Below are 15483 nucleotides of genomic sequence, written 5' to 3'. Positions count from 1 at the left end.
CAAAATGAGTGATCTGGAAATTCTCTAACTCTTTTTGTCTTTGAACTATTGGCGAAGAAGCGGAGTGACCCAATTTTTAGCTCGGATAAGCATAGGCATCTATCCAACACGAATGCGCCTGTCCCGGCGGTAGATTTCCGTGACTTAGCTCAATAGAAAAACTCCATCGAAGCGATAGAATCTGGCTAGAATTATAAGATAGAAAATACTTATACATATAGAAATCGTTCAGAGCCTGCAGCTGTTTCCTTCTCGTACAAACTTGCTGCTTGTTTTGCTATAAAACAGGGAGTGGTAAAAAAGCCTCTCTTAAGCTTATCAATGTTGAAACCTTTTCTCGCAATGAAGCTATTGTCCTGAAAGCAAATCTCCTTCAGAGCACACTGCCAGAAGTATTCAGAAGAGTTAGTAGGATTGATCTAATGTCAGCTGAGGCAAAGTACCACAAAAAGTGCATTGACAAATTTATGGCTACAAAGCCAAAATGTCATGATGTGCCTGATTTGAATAAAATACTATTCAACCATTTCCTAGAGGGGATTGAGTCCAGGTTCAGGGAAGGGAGAATCTACCACATTTCAGATTTGAATGAAAAGCTCAGAAAGGTTTTAATTGAAAATGAACTTGTTTGGCAAAAGCATAGACTGCTTTGGCTTAAGAGAAATTTGGACAGACAATTTGGAAGCCAGCTTATCAAGTTTGTTGATCCTCAAAAAGGCACATTTTACCATCTAAAAGGAACACTTTCTCCTGGTGCTATGGCTGTACAAGTGAAGGTAATGATTAAAGAATTCGAATACAGTGCTATTCACATTGATTCAGATGATGCTGATAGTGACTGCTCAGATTCAACTGTGATAAGAGGCGGAGGTGCATACTAGAAGAGGCGGATACTAGAGTTGTGTTGCACACGTTGGACTGTTTGAAGAGGGGTATCGATATTGTGTATGTCGATGCGAATGACACAGATATTGCTGTCCTATTGCTGTTTCATTATAAGCTATTCCTTGGATACCACTCAAATTCTGAAAAGCGGAAAGTTTTTGTGTGATTCCGTGAATATTCAGTGCCTATACACCAACTTTGCAGGAACTTGCCAAACCATCTAGTTTTGTCAATCTGCCTTCTTCATACGCTTTCGGCCTGTGATAAAGTTGGTTTTATGTTCTCTAAAGGAAAAAGAGTGGTGGCTAAGGCTGTCGAGAAATGGCGACTGCAGGAACAGATTGCTTTGCTTGTGAAAGAGATAGAGAGGTCAAAGATCGATCCTTCTGTGCAAGAAAGTTTTCTTTGTATTTCCAAAAAAGTCATCGTCGCCGCATACGGTAAAGATCCACACCTCTTTACCCTCTTGATGACTTGCGAGTACATTTATACCCTCGAAAGCGTGAGATTTAATATTTGCCACCATCTGACGCTCCCTTTGAGCGCCATGCTAAGCGTGTTTACCTCCAGTTGGACATTTTTTTAAAAGCGAACCAACCAAAGCCGCAGTTTCTAGATCCCCTACAGTTTGGCTGGACATTTCAGGATGGTGAGGTTAGGCCAGTTGTGTCCCCCCTTAAGGTATTCCCAGATGTTGCAACACCTGAGTAATACTCGTACAAGGGCTGTACAAAAATAGTCCATGTGCGGAAAATAGACCTTGTGATTTACTTTGTGGCTGTCGTGGGAAATGTTTGAATGCTTCTTCTATGCTCTACACTTATTTCTTCTAGTTCTATAATTTTAAAAGTTTCTTCTATCTATAATTCAGAATGAGATGGAAAAATTTAATATGCTGAGCTAGAATCTTTTAAAATTTTCTTGTTAATAAGTACATTACATGAAATAGTTAGCTGTTGCTATTAGAAGAGCATTCGTGTATTTTTTGTTCATATTATTTGTAATTTCACTTAGGCATTAGCTTCAAGGTCATGTAAGTAAATATTTCATTTGCGGGAAATAGACCATGCGACTTACGTTTTGGGTATGGGGGGGGGGAATGTATGAATGTTTCTTCTAGCTATAATTCGAACTCAGATGGATAAGTTTCATATGCTGAGCTATTATCTTATAAAGTTTTTTTGCTAATAAGTGCATTCCACGAAATAGTTAGCAGTTGTTGTCAGAAGAGCATGCCAGTCTTTTTTGTTCATGTTATTAGTAATTTCACTTAGGCATGAAAAGATATCTATCTTCAAGGTCATGTGTGTAAATTCCTGAGTTCATGTATGTACTAATGAGTATACTGTGCAGTTTCAAAGTATAACTATCCGTTACTCGCCAAATGCTTGAATATTAGAGGTTTTTTTTGTTTTTGTTTTTTTGACGAATGAAAACAATAAAATTGGAAGTTTCAAGGTCATCAGCGATGAACCCAACTGTATAGCGATGGCACTCATAATCAGCGGCATTAATTATGATAGGCTGTGTGACCATTGTTGAAATTTTTTGCGAAGCATATTTTTTAACAGCAAAAAAAAACATGATTTTTTCGAATTTCGAAGACTAGCACCCCCTGGCCGGGTATATAACGCCCATATTCGTAATCAGCACTATCGATTACCCCATATTCCGCTGGCAAACCTTCTGCTGCTCACTGATCACCCTGTGTCACATTTTTGGTGAGTGGCTCCCTGACTAATTGTAATGCAAATACAGCTTCCTACTTTGGCAAAAAACCAGCACAATTTCCGTTGTAAAAAACAGTGGTGGAGCAATTTTCTTATCCTGAAAGGTCCTTAGGATTTAAAGTACTTAAGAATAAGTAGTGATAAAAAGATAGGCAAGGTTATAAAGTTGGAAAAACGAAGTATTTTTAAACTAAAAGCCGGTGTGATAATTAAATACCTTTGTGTTTCACGCCAGCTTTTAACCTGGGAATTACCCACAATAAATCTCATTTTTAATGTTTTTACGGTGAAATTTTTAAATTTTAGAGTATGCCTCAACAAAAGACCACAAGACCACACTATTGTAGAATATTTCCCAAAAAACACTGACTTTTAAAGAAAAAACGTATTTATTGTTCACACATTTACGCTCATAAGACGGTGGAAGAAAACACTACGTGTTTTCTAGCCTTTAGTTTTTAAAATATGTTGCAATGGCAAAGTAAGATATTTTAAGCAGAAATTAAAATTATCTTTCTATACTCTGGTGTCCAGCCGATTTCCTTTAAGAATCCCCCTCCCCCGAGAAAATTATCCCACCCTGGAAAGTTTTCCCTTACAAAAATATCCCCTTTACCACCCCCCCCCCCCCCCGAAAAAAACTGCACATTTAAAATTTTTCAGCCGAAGGGAAAGTAAAACTGACAAAAGAATGAAGAAAAAAGGGATTTTAGAATGTTCTACCAAAATTCTAAAATATAGGTAGAATCAGGGCCGTCATGCACGGGGGGGGGGGGATTCATCCCAATGTTTTTGGTCACTCTTTAAAAAGATGAACCGGTAAAATCGTGGCACGAAGCGCCAGGATTTTTCCGACGGCACTAAAAAATTTTATTCAATCAATCAATCATTCAATTTATTCGGTGCCACAATTTTCCCTTCGGTTAAATAAAGCGCATGAAAATACTGACAGGACATATACCGAAATCTCAGTCTCGGTCTGTAAATGCAGTGGCTTTACTGAGTCAAGCAGTGATTTTACGGATGATGCCACAATTTTCCATACGGTTAAATAAGGAACATTAAAATACTGATGTAGCGATATAAGATTTTTATGTGGCGATAGAAATTTCTCCAATAGCGCCGCTTATAGCGCTGGAGATTGTGTCAACTAGGCTAGCGCCGCTCTCAATTAATGAGAGAAAATTGAATATGTAGACATACAAATGTGGCTTCTTCTTTCTTGAGCTATCTGGAGATCAGATTCCTTTGGGAGCATTTACCTTGGAGACTTGCGAACTCATTACCTATTATCGGACTAGACGCAGACATATAAATGAAATAAACACATATAAAAAGACAATAGATTTATTAAACTTACATGCTTAGTTGTACAGCAATGGGTCACTTCAATGACAATAATGGTGACCGAGATTATTTGTGGTACGAACCGTTTTAGATCTAACTTAGTATTCAAATTAAAAAGCACATGGACCACACTCCCAAACGCAGTTATTTCGTCCTGCGCTCTAGGGACTGCTTGCCCTTGGCTCACGTGGACAAAGGACAGAACTCCTCGTCCAATAATTTCTTAAAGATTTTTCAGCTGATTCAGGCGTTCACACAGTTTTTTTTTGCCGTTTAAACTTCCTTAGAAATATCGTACGTAGCAATTTTTTGCTACTAATTATGTTAGCGAAATTCGAACGACTACGTCGTTGTTTGACTGAAGATAGAACGCAGTTTCTCTTTTTGCTGATTAAAAATTTAGACTCTTGGAAGCGGTATTTGAACTCAATTAGGGGACGTTTAATTTCTGCCCGAATCATCTTTAGAAGGAAAGAATCTTGTATTTTAAATATATGGTATTCTACTGCTGGTGCACTGACTTGACGTGTACCGTAATCTAAATTTCGGTCGTTAAATGTAGCAGTTACACGGGCTAGTGCAGTGATTTTATGAACAGCACCATAAGTTTCCGTTCGATTAAATAAAGAACATGAAAATAATGACATGACATCTACCAAAATCTAAATCTAGGTCGTTACATGCAGCGGTTTTACCAATTCGTATCGTGACGTTACGGGTGGTCCCAAAAATTTTCATTCGTTTAAATAAAGAACATAAGATACTGATCTCAATTGGCGAATCCAGCGGTTTTACTGACTAGAAATCATGGGTGAAAACTTTCGGTTAAATAAAGAACATAAAAATAATTGCATGGCGTGTACTGTAATCTCGATCGTTAAATGCAGTCATTGCCGAATCGTTCACTGATTTTATGGACAGGGCCACAATTTTCCATTCGGTTAAACAAAACACATGAAAATAATGACATGATATTTACCAAAAGCTTAATCTTGGTCGGTAAATGCAGCGGTTTTTACCAATACATGCCCTCTTTTTACAGATGGCGGCGAAAATTTTTCATTCGGCTAAATAAGAACATGAAAATACTGACCTTGGGGGACAAATCCAGCGGTTTTGTTTACTGGGAAGAATGGGCGAAAGCTGCATTTGGTAGCAACTAGTACCAGTTATTTGCAAGTGGGCAAGATCACAGTCACGTTTTATAACAGGTTAGGTGGTCAGTAGATTATGAGCTGTGGGTGGTAAAGAGAGCGATGCCCATCCAAGGGATCCACATGTCAGTTTCAAACTTCACAAATTACGTAAGACGGATGATCGATCTCAAGTGCAAAGGAATATATTAATGAAAGTAATTAGTTAGGTCGAATTTAAAAATTAATTGGATAAAAAAAAAGTGTTAGGGTTCAAGAATACATTCGACAAAGTCTATCGTAAACGGATCAATGCCATTTTTCACAAAAACATCATGCCTAAACAGATTTTAGCTGCTAAGCAGGTTGTTCGCAATCCTTTTTCCACACATGCAACCAAAAGAATCAAATTGGCCGTGCATTACAGCCAAAAAGTAACCAAAGGTCTTAGAAAAGAAAGGCGCTAGTAGAGAGGTATTTATATTTTAAAAATACGATTATGCAAGCAATATTGTTTGGTGTTCGACAGGGTGTCCAGGTCCAGGAACACATATGAGCCGAACTGGGAAGATAAGTACGCTAAACTCGATCCATGGCTCATAGAGGAAATTCCATCGTGGGACACAACTGCTGAACAGTTGAGAGTGCTGAATCGACTCCGAAGCTTAAGAATCTATCAATAACAAGATGGACGTCCACGTGAGAGAGTTTGATGGTGACGAAGGTTCTTGCAGAACAGCTTCAGACTGAGCAGCTTGATTCGGTGATTACAAACACAAAACTCAGGGTGACACGCAACATCTATATGCTCCCGTCCGAGACTGATCAGGTAAAGAGGGAAATTGAGGCATCAAAAGCAGCAGCGGAAAAAAGTGGGTTCACTAGCCAAAGACAAGTTTCAACTAAAACAACATCCTAAGCATCCACCTGCTCATTATTCAGAGGCAATTTTTAAACCTGGAGCTGACCCGCTGGATGACTGAAAATAGTTCTATGCTAAGGAACTCTGCGGCGTCGAATCAAAACGTTTTACTTTTTTACTGAAGTTTTGTAGTTTTTTCTTATTCTGTATTTAATCCGTATATTTTAGTTGAAATTTTCAATTTTCGCTTCCAGGTTATGTTTGCATATAAAAGAATTATCGCTCTTTTTGCTGTTGTATTACTCCTTTCTCCACTAGACCATCAACTAGTTGTACGCATGCTTTTACGAGAAACTGAACTAAGGTGGTATTCTTCTTTAGGCTATACGATTCTTTTGGCTGAACTGTGCTCTCAAGTGTCGTATTTGAAACAGATATTATGTTAATTATTGGTAAAAAAAACAGTGGGTAAAAAAATGATCAGCCAGTCGGTAAAATCCCCCCCCCCCCCAAGCATTTTGGCTAGTAACGCCCTTAGGTAGAATATATAGTGAAGAGTATCCTATAGTATTTATTTTTACATTTTCTCCCTTTTAATTATTTGTTGTTTTTGGAGAGTTAAGCTATCAATATGGGCACAATAGGGTACGACAAAGGTTAAATAACTTAATTTGGAAATATGGAATTAGTTGCAACTCTGGAAGGGCTGTCCAAGTATGAAAGTGTACTGAGATATCCGCTGAGACTAAAAAGTACGACTAAGTAAGTGGTAGTATTCCTTCACCTTGGTCCTTGTGTAAAATTGGGTATGTGAAATTTGATTGGACATTAATTGCTTGAAAAATAAACGAGGTGACATTCTAGAATAACTAAAAATTTTCTTGATTGTTAATGTCATCCATCACCCCGTTCAAATCCGGCCCACCTAAGAGTTGACAACTTTAGTTGACGACCTCAGGAACTCTCAAAGCAAAATAAACACACTATTTCAACGATGCTCCGATATATGTAAATTGTATATGGAAAGTGTTTAATGTACCTGATGGAATCCATACAAGTAGTCGCCAATAGCTTGACTCCAGATACTGACCAATTGCATAGAAGAAACACTTTCATAAATTTTCCAAACGTAGGAGAGGGGGCTAATATGCATATTTGAGCCCATGCTTGTTGGATTGGCATGATGTTGGTGTAGGAATGCAGTGAGGGGATTCCCATGTGTATTGATATGTTTCCAAGCCTTAACAGAGCCGGAAGATCTATGGCAAAGGTCCAGCTAATTTGGCACTGCATGACTTAATGGCAAAATTAGATATAATGTCAGAACCTGTGTATTTGGCCATATCAAGACGCTGCAGAAAGTGAAGCTCTTTTGGAGCGGAATAATTCACACGACCAAGGACAATTTTATGTCGATCAGGAAAATCAAGGATAACGATATCACCCAGATTCAAGAATTTTATACAGACCTTAGCAAGAGCTCCAGTCTTTGCCTGTGGATCTTTCATGACAGTGCATTCGTTGATTTTTAAGGAAGGAATTAAATTTCCCTTGGACGATATAAAGTATCTTTGAAAATTCTCAACCAGCTCTTTGAAGAAGCATGTTGAAGCTCGGTATCAAGTTTCACTCCTTACTGGTCCCAAGATTGCTGAATAACATGAACTGCGTCATTACGGGTTTTAATGAAATCAAGTCGTTTTCGCTCTTTGAGTGTATCAATCGCGTGTGTGCCTTTTGTGTTACCTTGATAGCAATTGTGCAGCGGTTGTTGAACCAAGGTGTGTCCCTGCTTGCCCCTTGATCCATTTTGATAGGGTATTGTTCGTCATAGAGTCAACTATGGCCTGCTGGTTCTTTTTTGCAGCTTTCTTTAGAGAGAAAGGAAGGCTCAAAGAGGAAGGCTCTCCGTTACTAAGAAGCAAGTGCATTTCTTAAGGCATCCTTTTCTCCTATTTTGTATTGCTAGGTTAGTCTCTCGTGTTTATTGGGAAAGGAAAACTATAGAAGCATTAGGCTGGTCTCTGTAGGTAGTAAATTACTTAGTATGATGATATTTTTCAGACTGAGCGATGCTGTAGACAAGGCTTTAAGAGAAAAATAGTGCGATTTTAGGAAGGGTAGAGGATGTGTCAACCAAGTTTTCACTCTTAGGTTGATAGGTTAGAAGTACCTGAGTCATCAAACACCTTTTTCTTTTTTTATTTACAAACCCACTATAAAAACACAAAGGAAGGAATGGAATACATAAGAAATAAGAAAAAAAATTAGACAATAGAAATCACTTAAAACACTATTCACAAAAAGAGGCACGAGGCGTGACTTTGCTGATGCTGAGTTTGCTGACGCTTAGCACGGAGCTCAATACTATCTAAATGATGGAAAGAATCCCGGACATGGAAATTAGGAATCATTTTTGAATTGCTGTGCCTAGAAGGAACATATAAGAAGTATTTACGAAACTTAATAGTAATTTTTTCTAAGACGCGACATGTCTCTTCCTGTCAGGAGGAGGAGCACTCCCGACAAATACGTAACGTGGGGCGTAATACAAGACGAAAAAATCTTTCCGAGATCTTTTCGGCAAAATCTGCCCCAATTTAGTACAATCAGACCATAACTAGACCGGAAACTTTCCACTATTTGACAACATATTGCCTCTCTTTTCTGACGTAACGTACAAGCAAACCGTCCTCCTAGACAAAGAAATGAATCAACGCAAGAAACGGCAGAAGTACCGATAGAAAAAAAAAATGGATAACTACAGTTCAACGGTAAAAATTCACAAACTATTCATAACTATTCTTTTGCAGACAAATACTAGAAAAGCCATGCAAGAAACTATCAAGATTCGTTTGGAGAGCTTCACGCATTTTACTAATCAGCAATACATCTTCAGCATATCAGCATACACTTCTTAGTTTGTAGATTATGGGCAAGCGTTTGATTCAGCTGATTGAAGAGCTTGTGCGACGGTCTTATGCTTGTATGGTATACCAGAGAAACACATTAAAGTGATTAGTGCTATGTACGAGAAAAACACTGCTGTGATTAAGGTAGGAAATGATGTTAGCAGTTAGCTTTGTTTTAGATCAGGAGTTGAGTTGGGTTGTGTTCTATCCCCATTTATATAGATCATTTTGTTGGACTTTGTCTTAAGGAGCACAGAAAAGGCAATGTGAGAGCACGGAATCCAATGGGGAAGAAAAATTTTCCTGGACATAGATTATGCTGGTGATTTAAGCATTGTGATTTAAGAAGTGGTGATTGAAGCATGTGGCCAAAATGAATGAACCTATAGAGGTTTTGCGAATTCAGGGTGCTAGTATAGACATAAAAATTAATGTTAAAAGGACTAAGTCGTTGAGGCTAAGAATAAATGAATATGAGAAGGTGAGTCGGGTAACAAAGAGATTGATCAAGTGAACAGCTTCACTTACCTTGGTAGCATTATCAGTAAAGACAGGGGGAGCAGTGAAGATGTTAAAAGTAGAATAACCAAGGCTCAGTATTTTTTTCACAGCTGAAAAATGTTTGGAAGAAAAGGAAGATAAGTCTGCGAACCAGGGTTAGAATATGGGAATCTACAGTGATGATAGTGGTCAAATATGGTTTTAAAGCATGGGCGCTTCAAAAACCAGAGGAAGATTTGCTACATATTTTCCAGAGAAATCAGCTACGGAATGATTTGGGTACCCGGCCGACTGACCGTATTTCAAACAGTAATCTGTACGAAACGCGTGGTTCAATCCCACTTTCTAGAGCTATAATGAGAGAAAGGCTGAGATGGCTAGGGCACATTCTGCGGATGAAGGACGACAAATTGCATTGGAAACCTTGGCGAATTGCCAAAGATTCGGCCAACCGTCTAGGGCTAAACGGAAAGCACGTTATCCCCAGTTGGGGCTGGAGGATGTTGTAAAGAAACATTTAAGCGAAACGGGAAATTCCTGGGAAGGTGTAAGGAGGGAGGCTTTGAATAGATTAGAATGTAGGTGGAGCATATGTAGCTATTTGGCCTTAGGCGGCTTGGTGCTGCGATGAATTGCTAGTAGTAGTATTAGCGGTAGCAGTTGCGTAAAGATTCTTATGCGCAACGATGGCAACGTGGTCACTTGATGAGCGTCAGTCTCAAAGGTGTCTGGTTGATCTATAATCAAGATGAGATGATCTTTTTAGGGTTATTGTGAGTATCGAGACTATCGAGCTGTACAAGTCCATTCTAGAGAAATAAATCATACAGATCTAAACCCTCCTTATCAGTATTTCCTCTACGAAGTCATAATCTATAATGGACGCTACAGTCTTCCTGAGGGATATTGGCAAACTTAGCATATATACCCCAAGTGAATTCGAAGGCGGTTGAAAAGTATTTAGTAATAGGAAGGGTGGGAGAGTTAAGTATAGTCCCAATGTTCACGAAATTGTTTGGGAAGATCGTCGGAGCTTCTTCGTCCGCTGAGTTTGGGAGATTAGGAAATGAACATATGCTATATTGTTCTGCATGTAGAGGCTTCCTTCCCGATAAACTGCGCCATCGTTATCTTGTTTGAGGAGTGTGCACTCCTGTATGACAATCTAACTGTTCTATATCTCGTGATTGAGATTGGTCTTGACTATGTGCATTATATATGGTTAGACAGAGTAAACCAAAGATATTAAACGATCAAATTTAGCTCTGAAACTTCATGGAATTCAGTATTATACCATATAAATATCTGTTTGGATGCTCCATGGTGTACCAAAGATCTCTATGGGAGGTCAGTTTGATCTGAGGCTTATTTGAGTGAATTGTAATCAGGCAAAAGACGCCTTGTCGGGAAGGTAGCTGAACATAGGCCAAAGGAGCCTATGATCGGCGCACTCATAGAATAAAGAATAGAATTGAAGCACCTTATACGCATTCCACCTCAGCATGGGAGCACACCAGTATAGGTTTCAGTTATGCCGGGTTTGGAGCAGCACATTTTCTTGGCACTTCCCATTTAGTGGACTACGATTGGCAGAAGCAGGGGCATCAAGGGTTAGATACAAGATCAGGATACAAATTATTTTAAAAGGTGGAAAGCTCACAATTTTCAAAATAATGAGAAATTGAGACCTTATCGCATGCTATAATGATGTCAGAAATTTATGAAATGTCTGCTTACTTTGACTGTTGCAGTCATCTATATCTACATTCGCCATCTATATAATATACCAAACTCGTACTACTTGTATAGAATGTAACTTCAAACGAATTTCTTTCATTCACAATTTCTATTGACCTAAGATAGTAGCCTGGATTTTATTCTCTAAAAGTACATTGAAATTTCTATAATAATAAGTATAACTTCTTTATTAAATCAATAGATCTTGTTAGAGAACAAAACGGTAAGCTTGGAGAATAGTGGCTCTCAAGAAGGAGACAAGCTAGAACACACAGAGAGGCATGTTTAGCCTGTTAATTGTATGCTTATTGTCATGGTGTGCTCACGTTTTTGCAATTTATTCCACTGCTCATATATAGCCATAAGTAGTATACAAACAATACCATTAGATTCCTTATTTTATGCTCTTATTCAACATAGGATAATGGTCAATAGGCCTACCCTGACAATGTACCACCCCCTCTCTGATGGAAACATATATTCTATAGGCCTAATCATAGGGGTAAAGTTCTACAAAATCATATTATTGAGTTAGGACTAAAGTGAATACACCATTCGATGCCTTTTTTTATGCTGATTACAAATATAATAAGCATTTCTATCAGAAATGAATTTCATCCCCCCCCTATATAGGCTATTCCTAACCTAAGCCTGAATTGGCATATATAGGGGGGGGCTGAAATTCATTTCCAATAGAAATGCTTAATATATTTGTAATCAGCATAAAAAAGGCATCGAATGGTGTGTTCACTTTAGTCCTAACTCAATAATATGATTTTGTAGAACTTTACCATCATAGGCAACACAATAGCACTGTCTCAGTAATGAACAATGTGGGCACAATATATTTTTTTTTTCTTTTTTTGGTTTCTTGGTCTTTGACCAGGGTCTTTGTATTGAAGGAGTTGTCATAGAAACTTTTAAAAGGGCTCATTCAATTGGAAACTGGAGTGGCTTGTGCCCTTTTTAATAGTCAAAGGTGATTGGAAGGCAACTGAAACCCCTTCTATGCCCATCATTTTCCTAAACACATCCAATCAAAATTTTGAGATAGCCATTTTGTTCTGTGTATTTGATTTCTGCATAGAAATTATGTTGGACAAAGTTTATATTACCACATTAATCAGATAAAAAAAAAAACATTACCTTAAAATTACCTTAAATCACACTTGCTAGCGATAGGACAAATCCTGTGTAACATACCACTAGCATCAGAATTTCATCCTAAATCCAAATATGACACTCATTTCTGTTGCAAATTATTTTCAAAATTACTTCTAAGCTTCTTTAAGTTTCTTCAATTTTCTTTTTTTATTTTTATACAAATGTCATGGCAGCAATTTGATTTGAAAAACATGATACAAAAATTTTGCTGAAAGCTCTGAATTGAATTGAAATATACTAAATTTTGTTGAGAGGTGATTTGATATGAAAAATACTAAATCAAAATTTAGTATTTTTCAAATTGAATCACTGCAATGACATTTCTGTAAACCCCCCCCCCCCCAAAAAAAAACAAACAAGAAAATTGAAGAAACTTAATAATAATATATTTATTACCCATTATAAAAAAGAAGCAGAGTACATAAAAAAAAAAACTCACACACTTAACAATTATTTAATAAGATGACGTAAATTATGGTGTGCAGTAAGACCTGCAGACAACAACAGCTTTCCCGCAAGCACAGTCACTTTTTCCCGTAAATCAGGGAGGCCGAATTACGATATTAGATGCCAGTTCTGGAACTTAAAGAATCTAAGAAGTAATTTTGAAAATATTTGGCAACAGAAATGAGTTGCATATTTGGATTTAGGATGAAATTCTGATGCTAGTGGTATGTTTTTTTTATCTATCTGATTACGGTAGTGTATTAATATAAACCTTATCCATTATGTTTTTGAGGAGGACACTACCCTACAGCCCTCAGGGCAAGGGTTGTAAGTTATGCCCTGGGGCATTTAAGGTTTTTACAAAAAGTATTGTTGTAGGAATCTCAAAAAAAGCTCATTTGATTGGAAATATCTAAAAAAAGGCTCATTTGGTGAAAAATTCAAAGGGCTAGTGCCCTTTTTAATAGGCAAAAGTGATTGGGGCAACTAACCCCTCTCTCATGCCCACCTTTTGCCCAAACACAATCAAAATTTTGAGATAGCCATTTTGTTCAACACAGTTGAAAGTTCTGGAAATTAGGTCTTTGAGAATGACAACCCCCTACAGCCCTCTAGGCAAGGGTTGTAAGTTATGCCCTGGGGCATATAAGGTGTTTATAGAAAGTGTTGTTATAGAAACTTTAAAAAGGGTACGTTTGATTAGATATTGAAATGCCTAGTGCCCTTTTTAATGGTCAAAAGTGATTGTAAGGCAACTAACACCCCTTCCACGTCCACCATTTATCCAAACATATGCAATCAATATTTTTAGATATCCATTTTATTCAAATTAGTTGTAAGGTCTGGACATTTTATTAATGAGGATGACACTCCCCCACAGCCCTTAAAGTAAGGGATTTAGATCATGCCCTGGTGGCACGTGAGGTTTTTATTGAAAAATTTGTTGTAGAAACTTGAAAGAGGGCTCATTCAGTTGGAAATTCAAAGGGCTTAGTGCTCTTTTTAATATTCAAAAGGGATTTGAGGGCAACTGACCCCCCTCTCACACCCACCTTTTCCCCAAACACATCCAATCAAAATTTTTAGATAGCCATTTTGTTCAATGTAGTTAAAAATTAGGTTATTGAGGATGATAACCCCATCAGAGCCCTTGGGGCAAGGGTTATAAGTTATGCCCTGGGGACATATAATGTTTTTGTAAATAATGATGTAGAAACTTCAAAAAGGACTGATTCAATTGGAAATTAGAAGGGCTTTTGCCCTTTTTAATAGTCAAAAATGATTGGAGGATAACTAACACCCCTAAGGTTAATATAGAAAGCATTGTCAAAGAAATGGGCTCATTTGATTGGAAATTGAAACGGATAGTGCCCTTTTTAATAGTTGAAAGTGATTGGAGGGCAACTAACCCCCCTCTCACACCCACCATTTCCCCAAACACATCCAATCAAAATTTTGAGATAGCAATTTTCTTAAACGTAGTTGAAAGTTCTGGAAATTAGGTCTTTGAGGATGACAGTCCCCCCCCTTCAGCCTCAGGGAAAGGGTAGTAAGCTATGCCCTGGGGGCATATAAGGTTTTTATAGAAAGTGTTGTCGTAGAAACATCAAAAGGGCTCATTCGATTGCAAATTGAAAAGGCTAGTACCATTTATAATAGTTGAAAGTTATTGGAGAGCAACTAAAGCCCCCCTCCCCTCATGCCCACCATTTCCCCAAACACATTCAATCAAAATTTTGAGATAGCCATTTTGTTTAACATAGTTGAAAGTTCTGGAAATTAGGTCTTTGAGAGAGTATTACAACCCCCTCACAGCCCTCAGGGCAAGGGTTGTAATTTAAGCCCTGGGGCCATATAAGGTTTTTATAGAAAGTATTGTTGTAGAAACTCAAAAAGGGCTCATTTGATTGGAAATTGAAAAGGTTAGTACCCTTTTTAATAGTCAAGAGTGATAGGAAGGCTTGACATTTTTATAGTAAAGAGTGATGTGGGTACAATGTATTATTTTGTTGTGTTTAGACCAGGGCACTTCATATCAAAGTTGTTGTAGAAACTTCGAAAAAGGTTCATTCTATTGAAAATAGAAAGGGCTAGTACCCTTTTTAATAGTTGAAAGTGATTGGAGGGCAACTAATCCCCCTTCCATGCCCACCCTCCCATTTGCCCATTATGTTTTAAAACTAAATATTGCCTTAAGATTAAATCAAAATGCACTGTGTTAATGCTAATTCTCAATAAGGCATCTCAGCAGTATTCCAAGTACAACTGAGGGTATTATGTTCAAATTTTTGGGACTGCTTCTACTCTTAAAATTTAACCAAATAAAAATAACATAAGTGTATCCAAGCTATCAAAGAAAGTAAACAAATTTTTTTGTGAATGGTATCAAGTTTTCTATTTCAGGTCAACTAGAGGAGGTATGAAACTAAATTAAACACTACTATTTGTGTCCAGACTTTTAAAAGGGTGTATGTTGCTAAAAATTGCTGAAAATTTCTCTCCAGCATACAAACAGCAGGACGAACTATAAAGTCTAAAAAAAAACGAAATGATTTAAAGAATTATTTTCTTTTTCCCTGAAAAGACTTTGTCAATATAAAACAAACAGAAATTAATTAAAAAAACTTTTTCAACAAAATAAGTTTTTCAAAGAAAAGTAAAGAACTCCATCAAACCAAAAATGAGCAAAAATAAAACCAAATAATCTACCAAGGGTGAAACTACCACAAATCAGCATTGGTAAATAAATGAAACCCAAAACAAAC

This window comes from Artemia sp. Qi Xiang Cuo, chromosome 6 (genome assembly GCF_049724085.1).
Source record: "Artemia sp. Qi Xiang Cuo chromosome 6, ASM4972408v1, whole genome shotgun sequence".
Taxonomy (NCBI): domain Eukaryota; kingdom Metazoa; phylum Arthropoda; class Branchiopoda; order Anostraca; family Artemiidae; genus Artemia; species Artemia sp. Qi Xiang Cuo.
The sequence above is the reverse complement of the archived record's forward strand: the minus strand, read 5'-3'. Positions refer to the sequence as shown.